General features: G+C 36.3%; 1 protein-coding gene across 2 annotated transcripts in view; it reads right to left on the bottom strand.

Annotated features, from left to right (window-relative positions):
* The window catches only part of LOC120769706 (tyrosine-protein phosphatase Lar), a 940463-nt gene extending 916435 nt beyond the window's left edge, over positions 1–24028 (bottom strand). For both annotated transcript variants that reach the window (XM_040096840.1, XM_040096841.1), the window contains exon 1: positions 22883–24028. The gene's annotated coding sequence lies outside the window, so the exon portion shown is untranslated. The remainder of the gene's footprint in view (positions 1–22882) is intronic.
* Between the last annotated feature and the right edge of the window lie 1837 nt (positions 24029–25865).

Below are 25865 nucleotides of genomic sequence, written 5' to 3'. Positions count from 1 at the left end.
TATATTAAATATATATGTGTGTGTGTGTTTATGTTCAAAAAAGTGTATAGTATGTGTTTCTATATGTGCGATTGTAGAGATTTCTGTGTATGTGTGTGTGTGCGTGTTTTTGACTTTCATTTGCTGCATTTGAGCAGGATTTATGTTGATTTTATTTATGTCCATTGGGCATATTCGCCACGAAACTCAACAATAAGGCAGCACAAAGCTGATACTCGACCATTGTTTGTTAGGCGCCCGAAAATATGCTTTGGTTATGAGTGTGATTTGTTGTTTGTGCTTTGAAAGTTGACAAAATTTTTGCACAAATGAGTTCAAACACATAAAGCAGTGACGGCTTTTGACTCCTCTCTGTGTGTTTATAAATGTGTGTGTGTGTATGTGTGAGTGCGCCGACAAGCCGAACCCACATGTCACAAAATCTCCATACGTATGTACATATATATGTATGTATATGTAAATACATACACGTGCTCATTATTAATTTACGAGCATCGGCCACGTAGCCTGAAGTGTTCACTCGAATTCTGTCTAAATCGAGGCAACGTTGCTTGGCTGGCATGGCTTATGCGTACAGCTTTATTTGTTATTTTTTGTGGCCGATTTCATATTTGAAATTTAATATGCCTGTATTTTTGTCGCTGTCATTATTAATAAGGTACCGGTAATGGTAAGTAAAAATTATTATGTGACCGCCATTATGAGCGGTGACCGTTGTAAAAATGTCCAGCGAGACATAATGCTTTAAAATTCATAAATTATGTTATGACATAAATGATTTTTAAACATGACACAAGCAAATTTTATTATAAACTTTGGTTCGAAAAAAAATAAATTACACAAAAATTAGAATTTTGAAATATCGAAGCTATATATATGTATATTAGGGCGATTAAAAAATTTTTTTTTTTTTTTCGATTGGTACTCGCAAAAATTGGTTCCTAGACGCCTTTAAGAAAGCCTCTCCAAATATGAGTTTTTAATTGTAACGGGAAGGTCCTCCTACATACAGTTTCCTATTTTTTCTTATTATCAGATAGAAGAATTTATATCTCACTTCCAACTACTTGAAAAAAAATCTTGTTTCTTAGATTTTGTGGGAAGTTGAATGCTCCACTAAAAAGGTCTACTATGATTTTTTCGTAAACTCAAACGTTTAAAAGATATTAACAGTTAAAATTTGATTATTTTTGGGAAAATTTTTTAATTCTTATGAATTTTATAATTCTTTGCCTGTGCTTGACGCGAATTTTAACTCTATGGTCTCACTATCGATACATCCCCATCCATACCGTGGGAACCCCAGAGGCTTACAGCCGAGTTTTGCCAACAAGTGCGCAAGGATACTCCATTATTTCCATTGTGCCTTGCTCTAGATATTTATTGCAGTCTTCTCTCATTCTTCAGCCTCATTATACGTCCGTGTATCGCCACCAGACAGTGATCAGCTAGTATTCGGATCCTGTTCTTACAGTCTTTTCTATCTGAAATTTTGTGTACGTCCGATCTAGCGTTTAGCACCAGACTTTTACAGTTTTGCACCCAGGTAGCTCGTTCCATCTGGTTTTGATTTTCGTTATCATGCTTCTGTCCAGATCGCCGTATAGACAATGCATGGATTTTCCAATGTCGATCGCCTTTTCGGGTGTTAACCGTACTTCCTTCTTGGCAATCTCGTCCACTATTTCATTGCATCGAGCCTTTATGGCTTGGCATCCAGCAGAAGTGAAGTTGCTTCTTTCTGACAACACTTTTTGAACTCTGAAATTTCCTGCAGGTGTATAAGTGGCCAGCTCCGTGGCTTTCGCAACAGCAAAGACCTCAGCATAAAATATACTGCAGTGTCCGCCAACTTATGCCTAACTCTGGACAGTATATTTCCCCACCAACTCCATAGTCCATTTTCAAGCCATCAGCATAGAAGTTTAGAGTGTTGCGCGTAGCTACCATACCTTTACGCCAGCCATCTATTCCTATGTTTACTTTGAACTTTCTTTTCCAGTTGAAAAGTGGGGTCACGTAGTCGGTGTTTGTCATTACCCACCGAGCTCTGTCCGAAGGTTCTATATATAAATTCTCCTGCAATTAGTAGTCGTCCCGCCGATTTTACTGCGCAGTTTTCAGCGAAGAGGTATGTAGGTGGTAGATTTAGTACCAGTTCAACAACCACCGTTGGAGTGGTCCTTAAAGCCCCCCTATGCACAGCGCGGCAAACCTCTGAACCCTTTCCATTGGCTACCGGTAGGTGGATTTCCGTACGTTTGTCCTCCATACTTCTGCACCGTAGATCAAAATTGGTATTACAATAGCTGTGTAGCACCAATTCATGAGAGAGGGAGAGAGCCCCATATTGTGCCGAGGATTTGTCAACACGCATATAAAGCATTGCCAGCTTTTCTCGTTCTTTCTTCGACGTTGTGTTTCCACAGCAGTTCAGTTTGCTGTCCGAAACTACCCCAGGGTACTTGATGGAACACTCCATATTGGAATTTTTAGCTCTCTTGTGATCACAAGTATATCTGTTTTCTTCGAATTCAACCTCAGACACGCTTACGATGCTTATTTCTGGACGGTAGCAGAATTATTAAACACTAATGTCTATAGAAGCGGAGATAGCACTCCACCTTTCGGAATTGCCCTTTGCCACGGCACGGATAGAATCACTTAAATACTCGATATATATACTCAGTGGCGGTTGATGCGCGATGAGCCGGCGAAAACCGTGATCTGACTAGGATTGACAGTTAGAAAGGTTTTATTATGTACTTGGAGAAATTGCAAGGAATCATCCACTATGTGCTCCTTCCTTACGACCAATTTTTAAATTTTTAACTGTACTGTCAACAGTTGAACCATCAGAAGGAAACCATCACCTAAAAGCGGCTAGTTAAGTCCAATAGGAGAGGAAATGTATTCCATTAGGATAGCGCCAGGCCAGAAGCATATTGAACTGGGCTTCACGATTCGTATGCCTGTTATGCCAGGGTCCTCCTCCACTGCCAGGTCTTCCTCATCCTCTGTTTCCACCGGCGGGTACTGAATCGAACTCCTTCAAGGCTGGAGTGTTCTCATCCAACCGTATAGCATGATCTAGCCAGCGTAGCTACTGTCTTTTGATTCGCTGAACAATGTTAATGTCGCCGTATATCTCTTACAGCTCATCCTCATCGTTTCATCGACTGCGGTGTTAGCCGTATTCAATGCGTAAAGATTCATAAATCGTCCGCAAAAGCTTTATTTCGAACACTCCTATAGACAAGAAAATAATGAGAAACTTGTAGAGTTTGGTATTTGTTCGTCGAGAGGGGACCTTAATTTTCAATTGCGTACACAGTTCAAATTAGCAGCTGTTCTCAAGAGTGATTCCACGTTAAATTTCAATGCTGATATTTTTGTTGGTGTTAATACTGGTTCCAAGATAAAGGAAATTATCTATTACTTCAAGGTAATGACCGTCAAAATCACTTTTAATTCTTTACTAACTAATTCTATAAGCTTCACATGCCTTATTTGACACTTCTCCAACCCAAAAAAACTCTACTTGTACCTAGCAAGCCCTTTAATACTTGCCTAAATATACTATACATTTAAATCAATACGTAAAATTGTGTAGAAAAGGGTTCGACAGCCAACCATAATAGCTGAGCTGTGGAATCAAAAGGTACTCAAGGGGATTAAAATCTACAATAGAATGCAGGAAATTGAAAATAAAGTGTGTGAATTAAATTAAAATAAATATAGTACTTAGGCTTAGCTGGCAGGAAATATACGCAAAATTAGTCGTAATATATTTCAATTTAAGCCCACACTCATGTAAGCCGGGACAGGCGTAAGACGACACACATGCGAGAGCACGCCAAAAAAAAAATAGATACATGAAGAACCATAAATTTTAGAGCACACACACAAGCACCTATTAGAAACTTGTGTATGTGTGGAAGCACAACAAAGGACAGTGGATCAGGTGAAAACCCAAAAATCACGCCTTGAACCACACTCAAAAAAAAAAAAAAAATTAAAATAAAATATAAAAAAGCAACAACATCAGTCTATGAGTTTATATTTCGCTATGCGCAAATATAGCATTATCCTTTTCGTATATAAAATTATAAGCCTGTGTGCGTTAAAGACCCACACACACAAACACAACTTCCAAAAATGCTGGATTGTCTGCAACACAACACACCTGCTCAACTTGCCACACACAGGGTGAAATGAGATAAGTCTAATTGGATGGGGAGTCAGTCGAAAATGTGAAAAACAAAAACAAAAAAAAATATATACATGAAACCAAAATACATGGCAACAACAAAGGCTACGCGGTGTTTTGCAGTGAAAGCGTATGAAACCAGAGAACGGCGAGAGAAATGCCTGCCGTGACCTGACAGCATAAGAATTTTCAGCAACAAAGATAAATTACCTGATGCCTAGATTTATCCGGTTAAAAGTTCAACGACGTAGTTTAGGACGTGAATGTCAGACCAAACCGTCCAGCACACACACAAACACACGCACGCGCCCCTAGAAACAGGGGTAAATGTGAGCTGAGTAAATTACAAAGCAGGCAAACAATGGCTCAACCATTGCGCTGAGCTGAGGCAGAAAATTGCCTTGATGGCGGAAAGATTGCCAGCAGCAGAGAGGATGTAGAGAGCGCAACAACATAAAATTCAAAATATAAATAAAAAGTGAAAAAAGCTTGTTGAGAAATTGGATTTAAGCAACAAATTGAATAATATGTTTTTGAATATATTGCGCGGTTTAGCTGAGGTTATGCTATCAAGTAGAGCTAAGAGAGATCTTGTAGTTTGAGTTTTACTTGCATTAGGATTCATTAGTTTTATCGTAAGAAGCTTCAAGTTTTGTATAATTGAGGACTTATAAATAAGTGAGCTTTTAAATTACTTGATAGTATTTATAGACTTCCTTTCTCTGGGGGTGTTTTTCACGTGGCGGGTCCCAAACCCAGCACACAACCCTATGGAGAGATATTTCCTTTTCTCACTTTAGCTCTCCTTCAAACGGTTGTTTGACCGAAAGTCGTAAGCTCCTTGAGACTCATGGGAAATAATCATTTCCTGCCGCTCCCAAGTGAATGGCGCTCAGAGAACTTTACTCACTTGCGCGAACTTCAACACATGATTCCATACATTATCCCCGAAACAATGATTGACACACACCACCTCTTCGTCGATTTCAATGCTGCTTTTGAGAACATGAAAAGAAGTTGCTTTAATGCCGCTATGACTTAAAGCGGTTATGTAAACTGACGTTGAGCGATACCAAAAGCTCTGTCAGAATCGGGAAGAACCTCTCCAAGCCGTTCGATACCAAACGAGGCTTCAGACAAGGCGACTCTTTATCGTGTGACTTCTTCAATCTACTCCTGTAGATATCATTGGTCTTCACAACCGCGTCGTTAGTTCTGCTTTATTCAGAATGGTTAAGGAAGCGAAGCAAATGGATATGGTGGTGAACGAGGGCAAGACGAAATATCTCCTGTTATCAAACAAACAATCGTCGCACTCGCGACTAGGCACCCATGTCATTGTTGACAGTCATAACTTCAAAGTCGTAGATAACTTTGTCTATCTTGGAACCAGCATCAACACCAACAACAACGTCAGCCTCAGAGTCCAACGCAGAATAATTCCTGCCAACAGGAGTCAAGTCTCTAATTATTTCCATCCTGCTATATGGTGCAAAGGCATGGACGATGATAACATCTGATGAGCCAACGATTTTTCGAGAGAAAGGTTTTGCGAAAGATTTATGGTCCTTTGCGCATTGGCCACGGCGAATGCAACAGTCGAAGGAACGCTGAGCTGTACGTGGTATACGACGACATTGACATAGTCCAGCGAATTAAGAGACAACGGCTACTCTGGCTACATAATGTCGTCCGAATGGATAAAAACAATTCAGCTCTGAGAGTATTTAACGCAGTACCAGCCAGAAAAAGGGAGAAAGAAGAAGACATCCTCTCCGTTGGAAAGACCAGGTGTAGAAAGACCAGGCTACAATTGGAATCTCTAGTTGGCGTCAATCAGTGGAAAAGTGGAACAACTACCGCGCTGTTATAAACTCGGTATACTATATATGCTATAACTTCGAAAGCGGTGTCTACGCCAATAAAGAAGAAGAAGGTTTATAAGCATCAACTGGGTTTACTACAGCAAGTAACAAGTTTTACTCCCTAATCATCTTACATTTACAGCCAACAAACTTGCTCTGTAAGCAAATGGTAGTAAAGTCCGAGAGTAATAACTCCCTTTTAGTCGTTAGTAACAAGGGACATTCTGTGAAACTTAAAAAGTTTTCGTTTCTGCTCCTTAGCTCGGATTATCGCAATCTCACAGAGTTGAATCTAAATTCGGTCCACAATATTGCCTCCCTTCAAGGGTAGAGTGGGAAGTAGCGTGGTAAACGAGGACTCAGGCATAAGCATCTATACGCATGGTTTCAAACTAGATAACCGATGTCTTCTGAGCAAAATTGAACACCAAAATCGCCCTCCGTCTATCAGACCACTGTAGTGTCTTTTAAGTCTTTCAAGCGGAGATCAGAGCAATTAAAGTGCTTCTGTTCTGACTAGAAGTGTACCTACAAGAAGATATACATATATTAACGTATATCTACAGATAGCTCGGCGGCTTTGAGATCACTAAAGTCTCGTAGGTTTCGTCTAAGTTAGTTAAAGAATGCCTTGACTTATTCGTGAACCTAACGTCCTAATTTAGGAAAAACCTGATGGCGTTAATAGCTCTATTTTCATTGCCTGTCGGAAATTGATCGTGTACGAAATGTGGTTAGTATATTGTTCAGGCTCGTCGATGCTTCGGGCTGGAGAAATATTGGGACAGCGTAGTTGGTAACCGTCCGGCCGATTATATTGCATGTTGCCAACAACTTTTCATAGTCTTTGACCCAAGTGTTGCAGGCCAGAGACTTGAGGATCTTGTTGCAGCTCTGTCTTAAATCCTAAAATTTCAGCGTTGTTTACCGTAGGAATTTTGAAATCATCGATAGAAGTCTAGTCTGTTAATAGGGTAGCCGTGGATTTGATAAGGGTATGTTATATGCTTCCTGTAGAACCCCCGTTTAATTCTTCTTAGTTTAGATTGTTCACCTCGAAATAATGCCGATGTTAGTAGACCGTTCAAGTAATTCATGGTCCAACTCTTTAGCCTTAGAGTTCCCAAATTTGATGTCCTCAAGCAGCGTTGATTACTGTGTCAAAAGCTTTCGATAAGTCCAGGCAAGGACAGTCCTCTCAAAACGCGGTTTCTGGTTAAGCGCACGAGCTGTCTGAGCGTTTATAACGCTAAGTGCTGTAGCAGTTCTGTGCACCATCACTTTTGTCGGCTCATCGCATTTCAACCCTTTCCACTTTAGCGTGACGTTGTCGTAAGCGAACCATTTTTCATCACCCGTAACCAACTGCTTCATAAGCGGATCGATTTTGCTGCAATTCGGAAAGGATGTTCAGATCATGATTCGGCCACTACGGTTCGGAGGTTTAAAACATTCTTAACCATACAAATCTATTAGCCTTCAAAATTTCAATATCAAACCTCCAAAAGTAGTAAGCCTTAAAGATTTACGAAATTCGATTTAACACTCGCTCGATTCTTCGTCAATTATTTCCATTCTATTTCAAATAAAATTAAACTTTCCCACATTCAAAATAGAACTGTTTCTTCCATGAAAGTTGACGAGATGATGTACATCAATCACAGCTGAAACATTCGCACCGCTTACAACTTACTCGCTACAATCATTCTTGATAGTTGCTGTTGGTCACCCCTCGGTCGGTTTGCGCAAAACACTAGACTTGGTGGGGAAACAGTTTCAACTGGCATTCCCCGCTATTTCACACGCACAAAAGCAACAAAGACCAGCAAAGCGAATAAAAAGCTTTGCCAAAGAACATGAACTGTAGCTTAGACCATCATTCATCGTCACATCAACACATATGTACGAGCATACAAACTGGCGCATTGCACATACGAGTGTACATAGAGCGCGTGTGTGTGTGTGTGTGCATTCGTCAGCGCTCGCACGGAAAGTGTGAAAAGTTTACATTAATGGGGCGCAATTTAGTTGGCAATAAGGAAAAAAATCAGTGAGGAAAAAACAGGAAATAGCACTATTGTTTTTGTTGTTGTTGTGTACAGTTTGTCTGGTACACAGCTGAACTGTACATTGCAAGCAGTTATATTAGCCAGTTAAGTTGTTGTTATTGTTGTGCAGCCGTTAATCGTTTCAACACTAATTACCACTCATTAAGTTGTCTTAGCTCCAAATGCTTAGCAACATGACCCAACCCCTCAGCTTTACAAACAACAAATTGCTGCAGCACAAACACATACACATACAAACTATGTGAACTATGTGAGTGTGTAGTAGTTGAGGCATCAATCTCGTTGCAAATATTTGGTTGAGAAATATGTACTTAAGAAGGGGTATGCGTTCGCTCTCATTTTCCACTTTTCAACCAAGGGAAGTATGATATTTGGTTAGGGATTCTTTGAAATTCAGCAGAGAAGGAAGCAAGTAGCATTTACTTACGAAGTAAACATATTCATATATTTAAAATGTAATACTAAATTTGCTTCAATAAGAGACTTATGTTGTGTAAAATGCTGACACAAAGAAAGCTAATTTCTGAGGAAATAATTAATAAGAAACTCAATAAACAAAATGTATCTCAAAGCTAAAAAAAATATACTCAAGTTGACGGCAGAAAATTTTACTAATAATTTTTCAATGTAATTCCAAGTTCTGAGAATCGCCTGCTTATCAAAAATATTCTAAAAACTGCTATATGGTGCATTTATGTTGCCTAATTTTAGGCTGAATAAGCATTTACATCAAGCGGTGACTGAAAAAGTATACAATATTTTAATTTATAGCATCTATGATGAAACATCCCCAAATGGGTTGAGGCTGATCGACTTCGCCGGAGACCGAAATATGGACTCGGACTTCTATCATACGGCAGCCAAGATATGCACCCGCTTCTGTGTAAAAAAGTGCACAACAACAAACACAATAAAGGCTGGACATCGAGAAGCTGCAATCACAACATATAGCAGAACGATTTTCTAGTCGTCTTGTACTACTTCTCTCTGCAAGCACTCAACAGCAACTCGGTATTAGGGAACTGTGGGACGGCATTTCAAGCTCCTTACGTACAGCGGTAAACGAAACTAATGGCTTTCGGACAAGACAAACGAACAGATGGTACGATGATAGGTACCGACAATTGAAAAAATATGGGACGAAACGCGTGAGTACGAAGATTTGACAAGCTGGCCCATAGGGGTAATGCTCGAAAATTCAACGAAAAGATCATGCGACTAACAGAAGGTTTCAAGACTGGAGCATACTCTTATACAACGCCCAGAGCATACTAAAATTATGGAGGGAATACTTCTCCAACCAGCTGATTAGACCATATCGGTGTGGCCTTAGGCCTGGAAAATTTGACCAGATATTCACCATGCGCTAAGGACCCGTAAAAAGAGGATCTACACACAAGATAAAGAGTCTACTAGCTATTGACGCTGCTACCGAAGTGTCGCTCAAGGAAGCTGCTACCATAATGGAGTTCATCAAGTACCCCAGCAAGTTTGTACTTCCACCTCTTCCCGAACTGCTGGTGCGGCGCAACTGCCGAAAAGAAGGAAGTGGCCCAAAAGGAGAGTCGGAGACGGGTGAAGACTTGTTTTTAATGAGCTTCGGTCTCCTTGACTCAACAGTTCAACGCCAAAGTATCTTACATGACCAAGCAACCAACGAAACCAAACCTGCGTATGATTGTCTATTGCAGTATCAGGAGCTCAAGCTTCTTCCTCTTTATTGGTGTAGATAGCGCGGTTATAGCCGAGTTTACCACAGCGCGCCAGTCGTTCTTCCATTTCGCTGTTTGGTGACAATTGGAGATTCCATGTGTAGCTTGGTCCTTCTCCACCTGGTCTTACCAACGAAGTGGAGGTCTTCCTTTTCCTCTGCTTCCCCTGGTGGATACTGCGTCGATACTCTCAGACTTGGGTGTTTTCATCCATTCGCACGACATGACCAAGCCAGCGTAGCCGATGTCTCTTAATTCGCACTTTGTTAATGTCATCGTATATCTTGTACAGCTCATGGTTCCATGGACTGCTCGTAACGCCAACTCATCAGATGACGGGAATGATGAGTGACTTGTAGAATTTGGTCTTTGTTCGTCGAGAGAGAAATTTACTTCTTGATTGCCTACTCAGTCCGAATCAGCACCTGTTCGCATGAGTTATTCTACGTTGGATTTCAAGGCTGACGGCTGTTTTTAGTGTTAATGTTGGTTCCAAGATAGACGAAAACCTTAAGCAAAGTCTTAAGAAAGACCTTAAGCACTTTTTATATTTTCAACTGCCTGTCTCGTGCTTTTGTCTTTAAGGGAAAAAAATTTTAAATAAGGAATAATTTCTTCTTGTTCGTCTTTGATGCTTGTTCAAGCAGTAATGAGTCAATCAGTCAAAAAACTGTCAGAGAACTGTCCGATCGCACTCATATAATGCGAGATACGGATTACTAAGGGCATCTATTACTAGTGGATTTCTTCATATTAGCCTTGTAATTGAGACCGTGGCGACACACGCCCGTAGAATGGGGCTAACAGATCGAGAAGATTGCAGGAAATGTTCTGCGCAGGATACCAGGGAAATACTGAAGCATCTCTTGTGCACTTGTCCTGCATTGGTAAGACTACACAATCATCTGTGGTCTCGCAATATGGTACACTGGTGGATGTATCGATAGTGAGACCGCAGAGGTTGTTAAAATTCGAGTCAAGCGCAGACATCCTAAAGGATAACTGCTCCTCATGGACCATGCAACTGAACTCCTTCTGGTATCGCAAAGGACTAAAACTGATCTCTGCGTGGCTTATTGGTGTACCAGATTAACCTAACCTAACCTATATTGGAGTGCTCCACATATTTACTGACAAGCACAAACCACAGGATCTTAGAACAAAGTTGAAGCAAAATTTCGGCTTTAATTTTAACACAAAACGGTGCTTTAACAAACTTTTCAAATCTTATTATGTGTGGTTTTCTATTTGAGTGCATGTGTGTGGGTGGGCGCCTAAGTGTAGGCGACTACTCGAAAGTTCAACAGGAAGTGCACAGAAAGCGTTGGCTTTGCACAATCGACTTGACAAATGTATAAAACGTTTATATGTCTATGTGTATACTTATATGTGTGTGTACTTGTATATGTGTTTTTGTACACATAAGTATGTATTTGTACATCTTCTTTGCGAAGCAAACGCTATTGTGCATTATTGTTGTTCTGCCAGCGCGCGTATTTGTTGTTATTATGCCCATCACTCTTTGCAGCGCTTAGTAAACAAAGCACAAAAGAAGCTGCCGAGTAGCAAGCAAAGCGTCAGCAAAAGCCAGTAGCTGCTGCAGCAGCGGCAGTAAACAATGGAAATTATTGAACTCAGGCAAACAAGTGGGAGTCACAGCCAGTCACCGGCTTCCGCACTCGAGCATATGCATTTCCAAATACGAAACTCAAAAACACAATCTACACATATGAATGTGTTGTACCGTTACAACATGCGCATGCGTGTGTGTGTATGTGCGCTTTGTCGCAGAAAGTCAAACAATCAGAATAGACGTATGGCTGGCTGGCGAAAAACGTGATGAAAGCAAGTCAAGTCAAGTTGAGTCAAGTCAACCAGCTAGCGCCTGAAAGTCCTGGAATTCATGGTAGCGAAAATCTCGAAGCGTCAAAAAGTTTAACAAGATTTCGACAACTCAACTGCGACGCAAGTGGCACAGCAACAGAGCAACAGCGGAGGGAGCAACATATTTGTGTCGGGCATAGAAACAAAGCGAGCTAAGGAAGCTAGCCAATTCAAGAATAACAATAAAAACCAATGTGTATGCCGGTGTATATGTGTGTGTGTGGAAGCAAGTAAGCAAGCAGTAGTTACAATACAAATACAATTACAACAAAAAAAGGACTACTAAAAATAGTAACCATGGTTCGAAACACAATGGTTAAACATTTATATATATATATAAATATGTATATTTACTCAAAACAATGGCGAATTGCTGCTTGCTCTCACTTGTATTTGTGTTTACGTTTGCCTTGCGTCGCTTGAGATTTGTCATGGTAATAAGCATACATATACATATAGTTAGAAGAGAGCTGCTTGCCAAATCCATAACTTTTCGAACACGACATATTGCTAAGAAAACATTTTCGTACTCAGCATAGTCTTCTAGTAGCATCGGAGGCGAGCTTGAGCTTACCTGCCTTTATGTTCTAACAGCGGTCGAGCTCTGGCAGCCAATATCAGAATTTCAAGTGAGTTTGCGACTTGCAAATTCATCTTTTAGATTTCATCAGCCATTCTAAAGCGATAAAAATTGAGTAGGAACGTTCATTTTCATTTAAAAACCCCAGCTGCACACCATAAATAGGTTGAAAGTTCGGTTTAGAGTTTCTAAGTGACATTTATATGTATATAGGGTTGCTTTGAGAGCGTGTGTTTAAAGTCTTTTTTGGCTCTCTATACAATGATGTGTAAGTTTTTCACGTATATCCGATTAAAAGTGAATTTAAACAGGACGAAACTGGGACTGAAGGTTATTATAGTTTCGGTGCAACCGGACAACTTGGATTTGATTGGGTTTTCATTAGAAATAGTGTCATTTGGGTCAAGATATTTTTTGCCAAGTCGAGAACATCATTATATTTTGGCATAACAGGTTAATTGAAAAATCACACCCGACACATACTAGATGACGCTACTAGAATTAAATCTATATGCTTTTAGTTAGCCCTAATCTTCCAAAGACGCGTTTATAAATTTGACAGATGTTGAGTCATTAGTTTGTGATTTATATCCATTTGAGTCAAGCAACTTTTTTTATTTAAAAAAAAATGGACAAAAATGTACTTAACGTTTTGATGGAAAATTGCTCTTTGAAGGCCAAAAATACAGTTGAACTTGGCTTAATGACTAGTTTCCAAACACTGCCCAGGAAAATCGAGCATCTAAGATTGGTATACAAAGTTTAGACGTGGTAAAAAAAGGCATTGGAGGCAGGGAACGCCTCCTACAAAATCGATTTGTTTTCGTATATTTCTAATATAACTACAAATATTAAGCCCCAAATCCCGTCCAGTGCTCACTATTGATGTCGCTCAAAGTATTTTAATCCATTTTCTCAAAAGTAGTGTTGCTCAAAGTTTCGGCACGATCCTGACAAAACTACAAAAGATCTTCGGGATCTATAACATGCTTAAACACCAGGTATTATGAAATGCAAAAGTTTTCCATACAAGAACTTGATTCCGATCGTTCAGTTTGTATGGCAGCTATACATATGTTATATTGGTCTGATATCGGCAGTTCCGACAAATGAGCAGCTTCTTGAAGAGAAAATGAAGTTTGCAAAATTTCAAAACGATATCTTAAAAACTGAGGCACTATTTCGTATATATACAGACAGACGGATGGACGAACAGACGGTCGGACAGACAGACAGACGGACACGGCTAAATCGACTCAGCTCAACATACTGATCATTTATATATATACTTTATAGGGTCTCGGACGCTTCCTTCTGGGTGTTACAAACTTCGTGACAAACTTAATATACCCTGTCCAGGGTATAAAAATTAAAATTAATATGCATATGTACATATATTTTTTTTTTTATTTTCTTTATCCATTAAACTGCCAGCTTCATTAAGCATATTTCAGTAAATGTCAGTGACATTCTGTGACTTTTTAATGTGAATATTTCAACATTGAAAACTGTAGTGACACTGACAGCCAGTCGGACGTGAGTGGAAAAAATACAAATGATATTAAAAATGCAATGAGAATACAAAAGAAGGTGTGAAACGAGTAGAGAATAAAGGTGAAATAGAAGAATTTTTAAGTTTTTCGAAATTGATTAATACTGAGAACTATTGTAAAGTTTGCTTGAGAAAGCAATACTATTGGTTATAGCGAGATTTAATTCTTAAATTGGGTTTCTTGAGATTAAATGCAGTAAAAAGGAAAAATATGAAGAAATTTTTAACATATTCTCATACAAACTGATACATGAGAGGTTATTCGTATATATCCATATGTAGCATTTAAAGTTTTTTCCACATAAGATACTCCAAAAGGTCGCTTACTATATTTCCTACACACATACATACATACATACATATGTACGTCTTAAGCATATCAAAAATGCCATTAAAACATTAGGCTTCACATCTAGAACAAAATAAAGACACAGAAAAACAGATATACGAGAAAACTACGATAAAATGTCCATACATACATACATGTATATAGTCATGTGGAGAAACACTCGTGCCATGCTTAACAATATGTAACTATGTCATATATGTATGTATGTATATATGGTACAGCGTGTTGATAAGTAATATTATTTGACACTTCAACAGCAACAAAAAAGCAGAACACAGACGACGACAGAAGAAATGTTACTATGTACATACATAGTAAGTACATATGTACATGTATTTCTAAATGTCTAGCAGACGCTGGCGAAACAAGAGACGACAAATCACGGACAGAATTAGCAATGGCGTAGCATTAATGGAATACATATTGAAGAGGCGATGGAGGATGTACACATATAGACATACTCCTACATGTACATGTAACTACGTTTGTATGTGTGTAAGTGTAATAAGAGCAGAGCGGTTAACAAAGAAGCATCAAGACTGTTGTGGGTGAGCATAATTGTTTGACTTTCTCATTTAAGATTACACAAGCAACAATCGTGGTATGCTTGTCATTACATGGCATATAGTCAAGATGTTACAGTAGAGCGCTGCTTAAATGGACTGTTGATTAGTTCGAAGTCACAGTACGTGTTCTAAGCTGTACTAATTGAGCAAAGCGTTCAACTAAATAGCCAAGGGGTCTATTAAGTGATATCACCGGATTATTATGTTTATAAGAAATCAAGAATTTGTATAATATAAGTTGAAAACTACTGTATGCGGTATTTAAACAAGTTCAGAAAACCAAAAAAACCTGTCTATCTCTATATTAGGAAAATCTAGTGCTTGAAAATCGTCATTTTGACACCGTAGAGTTAGAAGAGAATCTCAACATCTCTTATGCAACGACGCAACACATGGTGGTTAATGTTTTGGGTATGAAGCGTGTCAATGTTTTTTTTTAAATAAAACAAAAACGATTCAGGATATCAAAGAAGTTTTTGCATGGCCACCACGGGTACGCCTGTAAAAATCCAGATGCTGAACCTAATCTTCGACGGTTTTCAAGCATGCCGATACTGCTGCAAATTCACGTTCGTTATTCGAACGAGAATTTACGTGGACTTGACGTAGTCTCACAGGAAATAGCCTAACAGCTTTAAATCACATGATCGATGCGGACAATTGACTGGGCCATTTCGTGAAATAACAAATTCACCAAACTTGGTTTGCAATAAATCGATTGTGACTTTCGCTGAGTGGCTAGTGGTGTCCTGTTGGAACTAAATATTGTCCAAGTCCATATCATCCAATTCGGGCCAAAAATATTCTGTTATCATTGAGCGATAACGATCCCCATACACAGTCACGTGCTGGTCTTGATCATCACGGAGGAAGTACGGCCCAATGACGCATACGAGTACGACGTAATTTTTTCGGGATGCAATGGCGACTCATAGAGTACGTGTGGATTGCTGCCTGACCAATAACACATACTTTACATATTGACGAAGCCATTTAGTCAGAAATGAGCCTGATCGCTGAAGATGATTTATCGATGAAAATACGGATAATTTTCAAGTTGTTGCTCAGCCAATTCGCGAGCATACGACGGTTCTGGTTATCAATCGGCTTCAGTTCTTACCTCAATTTGATCTTGTAAGGATATAGGCCAAGATCTTTTCGCAAAATTCGCTGCAACGTCGTCACAGATAGCTCCAACACTTGGGAACGACGTGTGAGAAACTGATTTGGGTCTTCCTCAACTGATGCGCTGGCGGCAACAATATTCTCAACACTACGGGTACTTCTTTGTCTCACTGGTACGGGAACATTTTGTACTGTGCCTGTGGATTAAAATTTTTCCACTAGATGCTCAATTGCTGATCTTCCAGAAAGATTTGACAAACATAAATTGTTGGCAAGAGTTGCTCTGCGTTGGATTTCGATGATGACATTGTTGATGGTGTAGAGGTTGTTTCCAAGATAGACGAAATTATCTACGACTTCGAAGTTTTGACGTGGAAGCCAAGTCGCGAGTGGGATGACTGTTTGTTTGATCACAGGAGATATTCCGTATTGCCTTCTTTCACTACCAGATCCATTACGCTGACTTATCCAGTATGGAGGAAGCCAACATACGCCAGTGCTGTTTTAAATAAAAGTGGAGCCACGTGTAGGCCCCACAGGAACACATTTTTTATAAGAGTTTCCTTTGACTTCCACAACCTTAATGATAGTTAAAACTTGTGTTAGAGAATTTAACCTTCCGACATACAAATCAGCTGGTAAAATTCTATATTATATATTTTTCGAATCAAAAACCCTCTGGCGGTTCTAAGAAAGAAAAAAATTTATTTGAAGAGACTACATCGCCGTTGTACTCGTTTGTTACGAAAAATAGATAAAAGAAGAAGACCTTAAAATGAAATCAGATGCTCAGAAAATACTAGACAGAAATTAAATTTCATTGAAAACTAATCATTTCAACAGCTACCCCAACGCAGTGAAAACTTCCACGTCTAATCAACGATGATTTTATTGGAAAACTCATCGCTGTCAAGCTAAAATGTCATACATTAATTAACACCCGCATAGGGAATTGCGCCTTAAATATTTTATAATTATTTACGCATTCATTTAGAAAGATTTTTTTTTTTTGCTTCAGCTTTCTTGGTCATCACTGCCTTTTTTGTATGCCCTACATACTTCATAATGACCTGTGCCAGATGTAATTGAGTTTTATATTCATTACTTGACATGAAGCTACCCGTTGGTGGCGCACTCATGCCAACTAGACTGGAACAATAGGGACGACCTGATGGTGATACTAAAACCCCGTGCAAGCACAATGTAATGACTTTGGTAATTACAACAAGAATAATAATAAAAAACAAAAAAGAAATTACAAAAAATATAAAAAATCAGCAAGACATTACAACAAAAGCGAACAGCAATAACAATGTAGACGTAAAGGAAAGTAATAAAGACAAGACTAACCATGACGTTGCAGTGTCTGTGAAATTATTGGTCAACAGTTGTGAGGTTGAGTTCACGAAGACCGTGCAAGAGAAAAATTTGGAGACAGCAAAGGACAATGGCGTATTTAACAAATGAACACATGCAAGAATGTCGTATGAGAATGCGAGAGTGATAGTAGTGTTGAAAAGTCGCCTGTTTGTCGGAAGAATTGACAATGAAGTCACGACCACAGCCTCACTACTTCGATGATGATGACATGATGATGACGGAGAGGTGATGTGACCAAGCAGAGGGCACCAAATTCGAAGAAGATGAGGCAGAAAGCATGCCTTGTTGACTGCATTGACGACAATTTCGTCTATGACAACCTAAAAACATGGATGCGAAGCGGAAACTGTCATGACGCATGGGGGAAATTTTGTGGCGAATGACAGGTGTCAAAGAGTGTTGATGTTAATAGCTTATGCTGGCTTGATGTCAATCAGTGTTTCATGTTCATATTATTATTAATGCGGTGACGGTAATTATTTTGATAGTTAACATGCCTTTTGTAGCCGTTTGATTGATTAATGCGGTGTTAATTTAATTTTCAATGAATGGCGTCAAGTTATGTTTTAACATACATACATACATATGCACAAATATATAAGATAAATAGCAAACAAAACAAAGGAATTTCGTTTAAGAAAGGAGGGAGATGGTAACCAAAGCTTTTTAAATTATACTAATCTACTATAGGGTTACCACCATTTATTTTTAAGAGTTGTAATTTATTACCTAATATTCGAAAAAGTTTAAGATAAATGCTGAAAATATTCAAAAATAGTAAAATTTTAAATTAAAACTATATAGGGTTGCCAGATTGTTGTTCGAAGAAAATATGATTAATATGAAATGCATACGGAATTTTCAAAATTCGTATATAAAATGCTGCAAAAATTCAAAAATAGTTAATTATTAAATTAAAAACTAAATAAGGTTGCCAGATTCTTTTTCGAAGAAAATATGATTATTAAAAAATGCATACGGAATTTTCAAAATTCATAAAAAAAAATAGTTGGTTTTTAAATTAAAAATTAAATAAGGTTGCCAGATTCTTTTTCGAAGAAAATATGATTATTATGAAATTCATAAGGAATTTCGTATACAAAATGCTTCAAACATTTATAACAAATTTATACAAATATTTCGGTAGCAGTGCTACCATATTTGTGATTTTTCTTTTTTTTCAGAAAATGTATATAATGAAAAATAAACGAACTATAATAAACGAAATGCTTGGAAATTTCAAAGAAAAACGACTGAAAATCTTTAAAAATAGTTTAGTAGAAGTGTTGCCATATGATTTTTTAGAATAATGTTGTCATATTTACATATATTATGAAAATTGAAAATACATTCTCTAAGAATTTTGTTTATTTCATTATACATTTAAAATATTTTAATTTCAAAAATATGTATTTCCGAATTATAGAGTTGCCAGATTATTTGATTCACGAAAATGCATGTTATGAAAAAATAATGAGTAGTAAATAAAAAAAATTATAAAAATTTCAAAAAAATAGTTTAGTTGTAGTGCTGCCATATGATTTTTTTATGAAAATACATATGTATACACAAGGTTTAAAAAAAATGTTCCATGAAAAAGAAAACAGTTGCCAAACATAACTTTTAATTCAAAAATGTACGGATTGAGAGCAGTCGTACTAACACAAGTAATATACGTCAAAACCAAATACTCACATTCAAAATCTACGCAGAAACTTACAAAGACAAAAAATGTTATTCCAAGGTGCCAGCCGCTATAATGGATTGGTGAAGAGTCTCCCATAAAGGCGGAACGCTTCTTCACTTTTCTGTAAAGTGATTAAAACTGGGGCAAAAATGCACCACGAGGATGTAGAAGGCATACTCTTTTCGATAAAGAGCATTGGGTCTTCCAGCATACAATACAAACGTGGCTTAAAAACAATATACCTGCTCTCGTAAGCTGTTTGTGGTCAGAGTTGAGAAATATGGCCTGTCGAATACCCCACAGAACGTGGGAGAGTCTCAACAAATCTTTCGTTCGAGCAGCGAGATCATTACCAAGTTAACTTATATGTTACATATGTACTCGATCACTTTTAACATCAACAAAACAATTTCATATCGTAAAATGAAACTAATTTTTTCCCCAAAAAAAAAAATGAAAAATAATAACAATATCAATTAATTAGCACCTTAAGAGAACCGTATCCATATCCTCAGCGGTTCTCGACAAAAAAAGATGTAATGTTTTGATGAATTTCAAGTTTTGTTATCTGATCTAGTTTCTCTAAGGGATTCAGTGATGCAATTTAAGCAACAGATAAGAAATAAACACTATGTTCGGCTTCAACGGTCAACTTTTCCCAATAGCATGGCCAGCAAAACCTAAAAGAACAGCAAAAAATCGAAGAACACTACATGAGGATAGATTTCTAAACATTAGAAGAACTACCCCAGTTTCAGTCAGGTATCACGTGTTCGCCTGATTTACCTTCGCATAACTTCTGGCTATTCAGCAAATTCACATAACTCCGAGGACATCGTTTTGACCCAATTGAGAATATAAAAGCTGAATCGAAGAAGGCGTGATGGCCATCACGATGAAGGATTTTTCCAAGTGCTATGATGACTGGAAAATTCGTTGGCAGAAGTGTATTGCAGCGGGAGGGGACTACTTTGAAGGAGATGAAATGGACAAAATTCTATTTTCAAATTATCAATTCTGATCACAGTAGTATTCTGGAGAACGTACAATAATTGCAATATAGAAGTTGTTTATACTATCTGAACAAATTTGACTCGGACTGCTTCATTTAAGCTGCGCGCGCAAATCAAATCGATAGAAAATTATTTTCTAGATTAGTACTTGTACTTGTAGTTTGTAACTATTTTCGAGTTGTGTGAACTTTGATGTCCATATGAAACTTATGGTGTGCTTGGCTGCTGTTTATTTACGAGGCGAAAATGCATGTTGGCATCAGAAAGATATTCTGGCGATATTTACCATGAAAAAGTTAAATTGAGTTTGCTTGAAATTTCGTGTTTCCAGTAATCACGACTAAAGAACTAAATAGCACTAAAGCATTCAGTCAAGATCATGAAGTCGCCGAAATCTGGCCTCTGTGTGGAAACCGTCGTGTTCTCATCGGAAAGATATTCATCAATCGCCTCATTACTGGTGACGATACGTACATAGGTTTATTAATAGAACCGAAACCAGAAAACCAAGTCAATTCGACGAAATATCAAGGTGCTGTTCATTGTTTTCTTTGATTACTATGATATAGTTCACCATGCATTTATTCCACATGGTTAAATCGTAAATAAGGAATACTACTTAGTATCGAATTTTTTTCAAGCATGAAACATTAGCCATCACTCAGCCATTCTATTCGCCAGATTTGGGTTTCTGTGATTTTTTCTGTTTTCCATTCACTAGATGTACTGAAGGCCCTCCTAGCAGAGGCTTATAACAAGTGAATAGAAAATGAGATTAAACGTTGGCATGCCTGTATTATCTCAAAAGAAAGTAGCAGTAGTTATAGAAAGATTTTTCTAAGCACTAAGTCTAAAGTAACCGTCCAATATCTCCTGAGTTCAACCACCGAGCAGTAAAAATTTACCCTAACTTTAGTTCTAGTTGTAGATATGTCTGGCATAGCACAAAAGTTGATTAACTTTATGTAGAACGATCATTACATATTTCTCACTCTCCATGCCATCTTCTCAACTCATCTCAGCTAACAAACTTAAGTTTGTTCCACAGCTCTCACTTACACGCTGCAGCCAAACCCACTTTGTAAGATTTTCGCAAAAACAAATTACGCATTTCTAAATGTCCTTAAAACACTACTAACGCGTTCGTTATAACTTTTGAAATTTAATTTACACCATTAAAATGGTTTAGTTGTAAAGGAATTGCCGCTTGTAGTTGGTTGTAGTCGGTTCATAGTTGGTTGTTTGTTGGCGGTGTTGCTATGTCATGTTGTGATGCATTGCGTTTTCTCGTTTAGCAATACTGGTTTCGTCGTGCCGGATGACATTAGCCAAGTTAGAGTGCAGACATTACAAATTTAGACACACTCTGCAGTTACGGTTACTAATATTTACAAATGTATCCATCTAAAGGGGATGTGGTTCTGCATAGCAGTTTGGGTAATATATTCTTGGGAGGGTATATGCGAATCTATGTAACATCGTGGATGCTTGTAATAGTGTCTTTGCACCAGCAGTGGCGACTGCAGGCGCTTTGAGACTATATTATGATGCCTAAGGCAAAATAAAATAATTTTCTTCCAATTTGTATTAGTTTATTAAGACCTTTTTGCTCCTACTGTCCACTGTATCTGTAAGCAACTGTCCCACTATATTTGTACATGTGCTCATAAATTTGGCTTTTCAAACTTTAAAATTCCCGCGACAAAATTATTATTCTCCGAAACTTTTTTTTATTATTATTGAAAAAATTCCAAATTTCAAATCACTATGTTTAATCGTCTAATTTTGATCATCAAACTTGTCGCAAATATTTTAAAGTTTGAAAAGTGAACTTTCTGAATATGTGACGGTTATTTTTGAGAAACGAAAGTTTGTTGGTGAAATTTTAGTTCGAATGAAAAAAGGAAAATTCCTAAGTTAAATGTATGGCAACCTAAAAAAAATAGCGAAACTCTAGAGTTAAGCTACAGTGCCTGGCTCAAAAAGTTTTTTTGAAGCACCCTAATATATGTATACATATATAATGGTTTGTCAAAAAAGTCTTGCGGTATTTTTATTGATTTTTTTTTTTATTGAAATTGAAATGAATTTTTGATGACTCATGCCCAGCTCTCGACCGATGCTACGGCTGCTACTTTGCTGGTCTCTTTCGACCAATTCAGCGATTTTATCGCAATTTTCGACGACAGGCCTTCCGGAGCGTGGCGCATCTTCGACCACCTCTACACCAGAACGAAAACGTCGAAACCATCGTTGTGCGGTGGAAATGGAAATTGTATCGGGTCCATAAACTGCACGAATTTTATTGGCGGCTTGAGATACATTTTTGCCTTTATCGTAGTAGTACTGTAAAATATGCTGTATTATCTCTTTATTTTGCTCTATGTTTGTGACGCTATAACTCACCACGAACGACTTAAAAGAAAGACAATCAATCAAGCGCGTGAAATGAGCTTTCCAAAAAGGTATAGCATGGCCCGATGCGACAAATAAAACTAGAACTACGCGCTTTCAGCGCCAACTAGCGAAAATACCGCAAGACTTTTTTGGCAACCTATTATATATATATATATATATATATGTATATACTATAGTTTTCAATGTAAGATTCAAATCCACTTCTATGCAAAGGGATTATAAATGACTGTTTTCAGAATGAAGGAAATGTACTTTGCTTAAGAGAGGAAATAAAAATTCTTGTCAAAGGCAAGAAGATGTATTTGGCACAGACAGCATGAGTGTATCATATCTGACAAAAACTGAACGATCATGGTAAATTTGGGAAATAAAGGATATAGGCATTGTAAAACAAGTTATTTTATATATTTATGGCGGTATAGCATAAGTTAAAGAGTGTAGGTTATCTCGAAACGTAATCTATTTCACTTACCAGTTATGGATTGTAGTTAATCCTACACAAATTGTGTCCCCTTTCTCTCTCTCTCTCTCTCTCTCTCTCTTTATAATCAATTCATGCGTTGGGTATTTTTTATTCAATAAATATTTTACGAAATATTAATAGATAATCTAAATATGCTAAGCACACATATTTCTATATATATATATATCTTTTTTTTCTGCTTAGAAGCGTTTTAGGGATATGCTGGATGGTCAGCCTTATTTATATAACTGCATAAATATGCTTAAGGATATTTTCACTTGCAATAACGATTTTTTTGATTTAGTTATAATACTATATTTTTAGATATATGCCACTGTGTTTCACTTTACCACAATTTTGTTATTGTGTGTGATTATTTAATGGAATTTTGATTTTTTAACACTTTTATTATTTTTGCTTTGATTTGTTGGTATATAACTGCTTGCGGTTGTTAATATTTAGCTTTTTGTTGTTGCTGGTATATAACTTTTTGTGTTTGTTTGCTTCTACTCTGTCGATTTATTTTGATTTTTGTAAATATTTTGCAATTGTTTCGAAGACTTTTCGGTAGTGAATTTTGTTGCTACTGATTTGTTGATAAAACTGGCTCGCGGTGGCTATAGTTTGTGGGGTAGCCAAACTATTGCATATTTTTGCTTTTAATATAAATATTTTGCCTCTGTTTTTTGAACGTTTTGTTGGTTAATGGTTGCGCTGAACCCTCACCTGTACGGTTTTGGTTATAACAATTGTTATTATTTTTCTTAACCTCTGCAGTTTCAGTTAAAACAGTTGTTATTATTCCTCTTGGAAATTTTGGTGTATTCTCTAAAGTTATTTTAGTCGTGGTTTTCACTTTACGGTTTTTTTTTTTTAACTTTTAGGTTTGTTTCTTTGCCTGCTTTCAATTTTATTTTGTATCAGTTTGTTAAAACAATGCTTTGGTTGTTGTATTTTGTTGATGCCAATGTTATTGTATTTGATTTTTGTTTTTGATTTACTGTTGCAGTTTTTAGTATGGCGCTTCAAAAATACCAAGCACTTCTTGATTTTCTGCCAACTCGTCTGCACTACTATTGAGGCAAAACTTGTGTATTGAAAAATAATGGCTGTGTTATTATTATTTTTGTTTTGAATTTCACTAACTTTATTCAGTTGGAAATTTTCATTTTTTTTTCAAATGATTTTTTAACAATTTTTTTTATTTTTTTGAATTTTTCAAAATAATTTTTTTAATTTTTTTTTTTTTTGTGTTGGAGATATTTTCAAGCTTTTCTATATATCCGTAAATCTCCGCATTTATTATTATTTTTTATTTTTTTTAATTTTTCAAAATAATTTTTTTACACTTTTTATATTTTTTTGTGTTGGAGATATTTTCAAGCTTTTCTATATATCCGTAAATCTCCGTATTTATTATTTTTTATTTTGTTTTGAAAACACTTTATCATTAAATATCTTTATTCACGATTTCGTTTTGAAATTTCTTTTTCATTATATTTCTTTATTCTTTACTTTTTATTATGTTTTGAAATCACTTGATCATTAAAATTCTTTGTTTTTGTATTGTATTTTGAGAGTTCCTTATCACTCAAGCTCTTCTTCCATTATTTTTTATTTTAATTATTTTAGTTTTGAAAATTATTTCTTTATTTTTCGCTATTCTTCAATTTGTCGTTATTCGTTTAATACATTTTCAGTTGCTTTTTGTTTAATTTTAATAAATTTTTACTCAACTTTTTTGTGTTTTTTCGTTAAACTGCAACGATTTTGATTGGTATTTTGCACAAGTTTTAATTTTATTTATATTTTTAATTTTATTTCCTTCTGAATATTTCACTTTTTGTAGACATTTTGATTCTAGCTCATTTTTGGATAAATTCCGTATTTATATTTTAAAAATCTGGAAATAAAATTTGCTATTAAAATGTTTTTCGTATTACTTATGTTTATTTTTAGGTTTCGAAAATTCGGAAATTTTATTTTTGTGTTAAATTTTTTTTATGATTTACGTAAATTTTTATTTTTGTTTTGTATGCTCAAGTTTTTTAGCGGCCTTCTATCCCGTTTTTTGAAAGTCGCGCAAATTCATTTGCTGGTTTAGTTTGATTTGTTCAAAATATATTGTTTTTCTTTATTTGCAAAAAATGCTGCTTAATCTGTGTTATATAGTATAATGCAAACTAAAAAATTGGTTTGTTTTCTTAATATTTTAATTTATTTTGCTGTATTTTCAATTTTAGTTTCAACTTTTTAATTGTTTTGCTATACTGTTGTATTGAAGTCTATGCTCCTTTTTCAAAAATGTAAACTTATAAAGATTTTAGTAGAATTTTTTAACTCTTACCTACTGTTTCTTGACTGGTTAGATTTCAGTAGTAGTGAAGCGTGATTTCGAATTTTTCAATTTTTATTCATATTTTTAAACATTTTCCTCAGTAATATATTTCAAATTTTTTGATACTAAACTTTGCACTTTTCATTCACATCTTTAAATTTTCGCTCTTTTTTCATAAATGTGCTTTGTTTTTTTTTAATTTTAAATTTTTTTAAGATTTTAGTAAAACTTTTCTTTTGAACTCTTATCTGCTTTTCCTTGTTCTGTTAGATTTCAGTGGTCGTAGAAGATGACTTTGAAATTTTCATTAAAATTTTTAAACTTTCAGTGAACAATTTCTTGTTTTCTTGTTTATTACTAAATTTTTTGCTTTTCACTAAAAACTATATTTCTTGTAATTTTTTGTAATTTTTGTTCGAAGCAGTTTTATTTTTCGCTTACAGTTTTTGAAATTTGTTTCAGCTATCACATAACCTCGTTATTTGTGGATTTTGAAATAATTGTTTTCTAATGTTTAGTGCAGTGTATTATTCTTGAAATTTATGTATTGATTTCATTTTGATTTTTGTTTTGCAATTTTGTATTATTGTTCTTATTTTGATGTTTAAATTTTTTATTTTCTGGTTTTTATTTTATTTTATGAAAACAATATTT

Source organism: Bactrocera tryoni, chromosome 2 (assembly GCF_016617805.1).
Source record: "Bactrocera tryoni isolate S06 chromosome 2, CSIRO_BtryS06_freeze2, whole genome shotgun sequence".
Taxonomy (NCBI): Eukaryota; Metazoa; Arthropoda; class Insecta; order Diptera; family Tephritidae; genus Bactrocera; species Bactrocera tryoni.
This window is presented reverse-complemented; position numbering and strand designations above follow the sequence as displayed.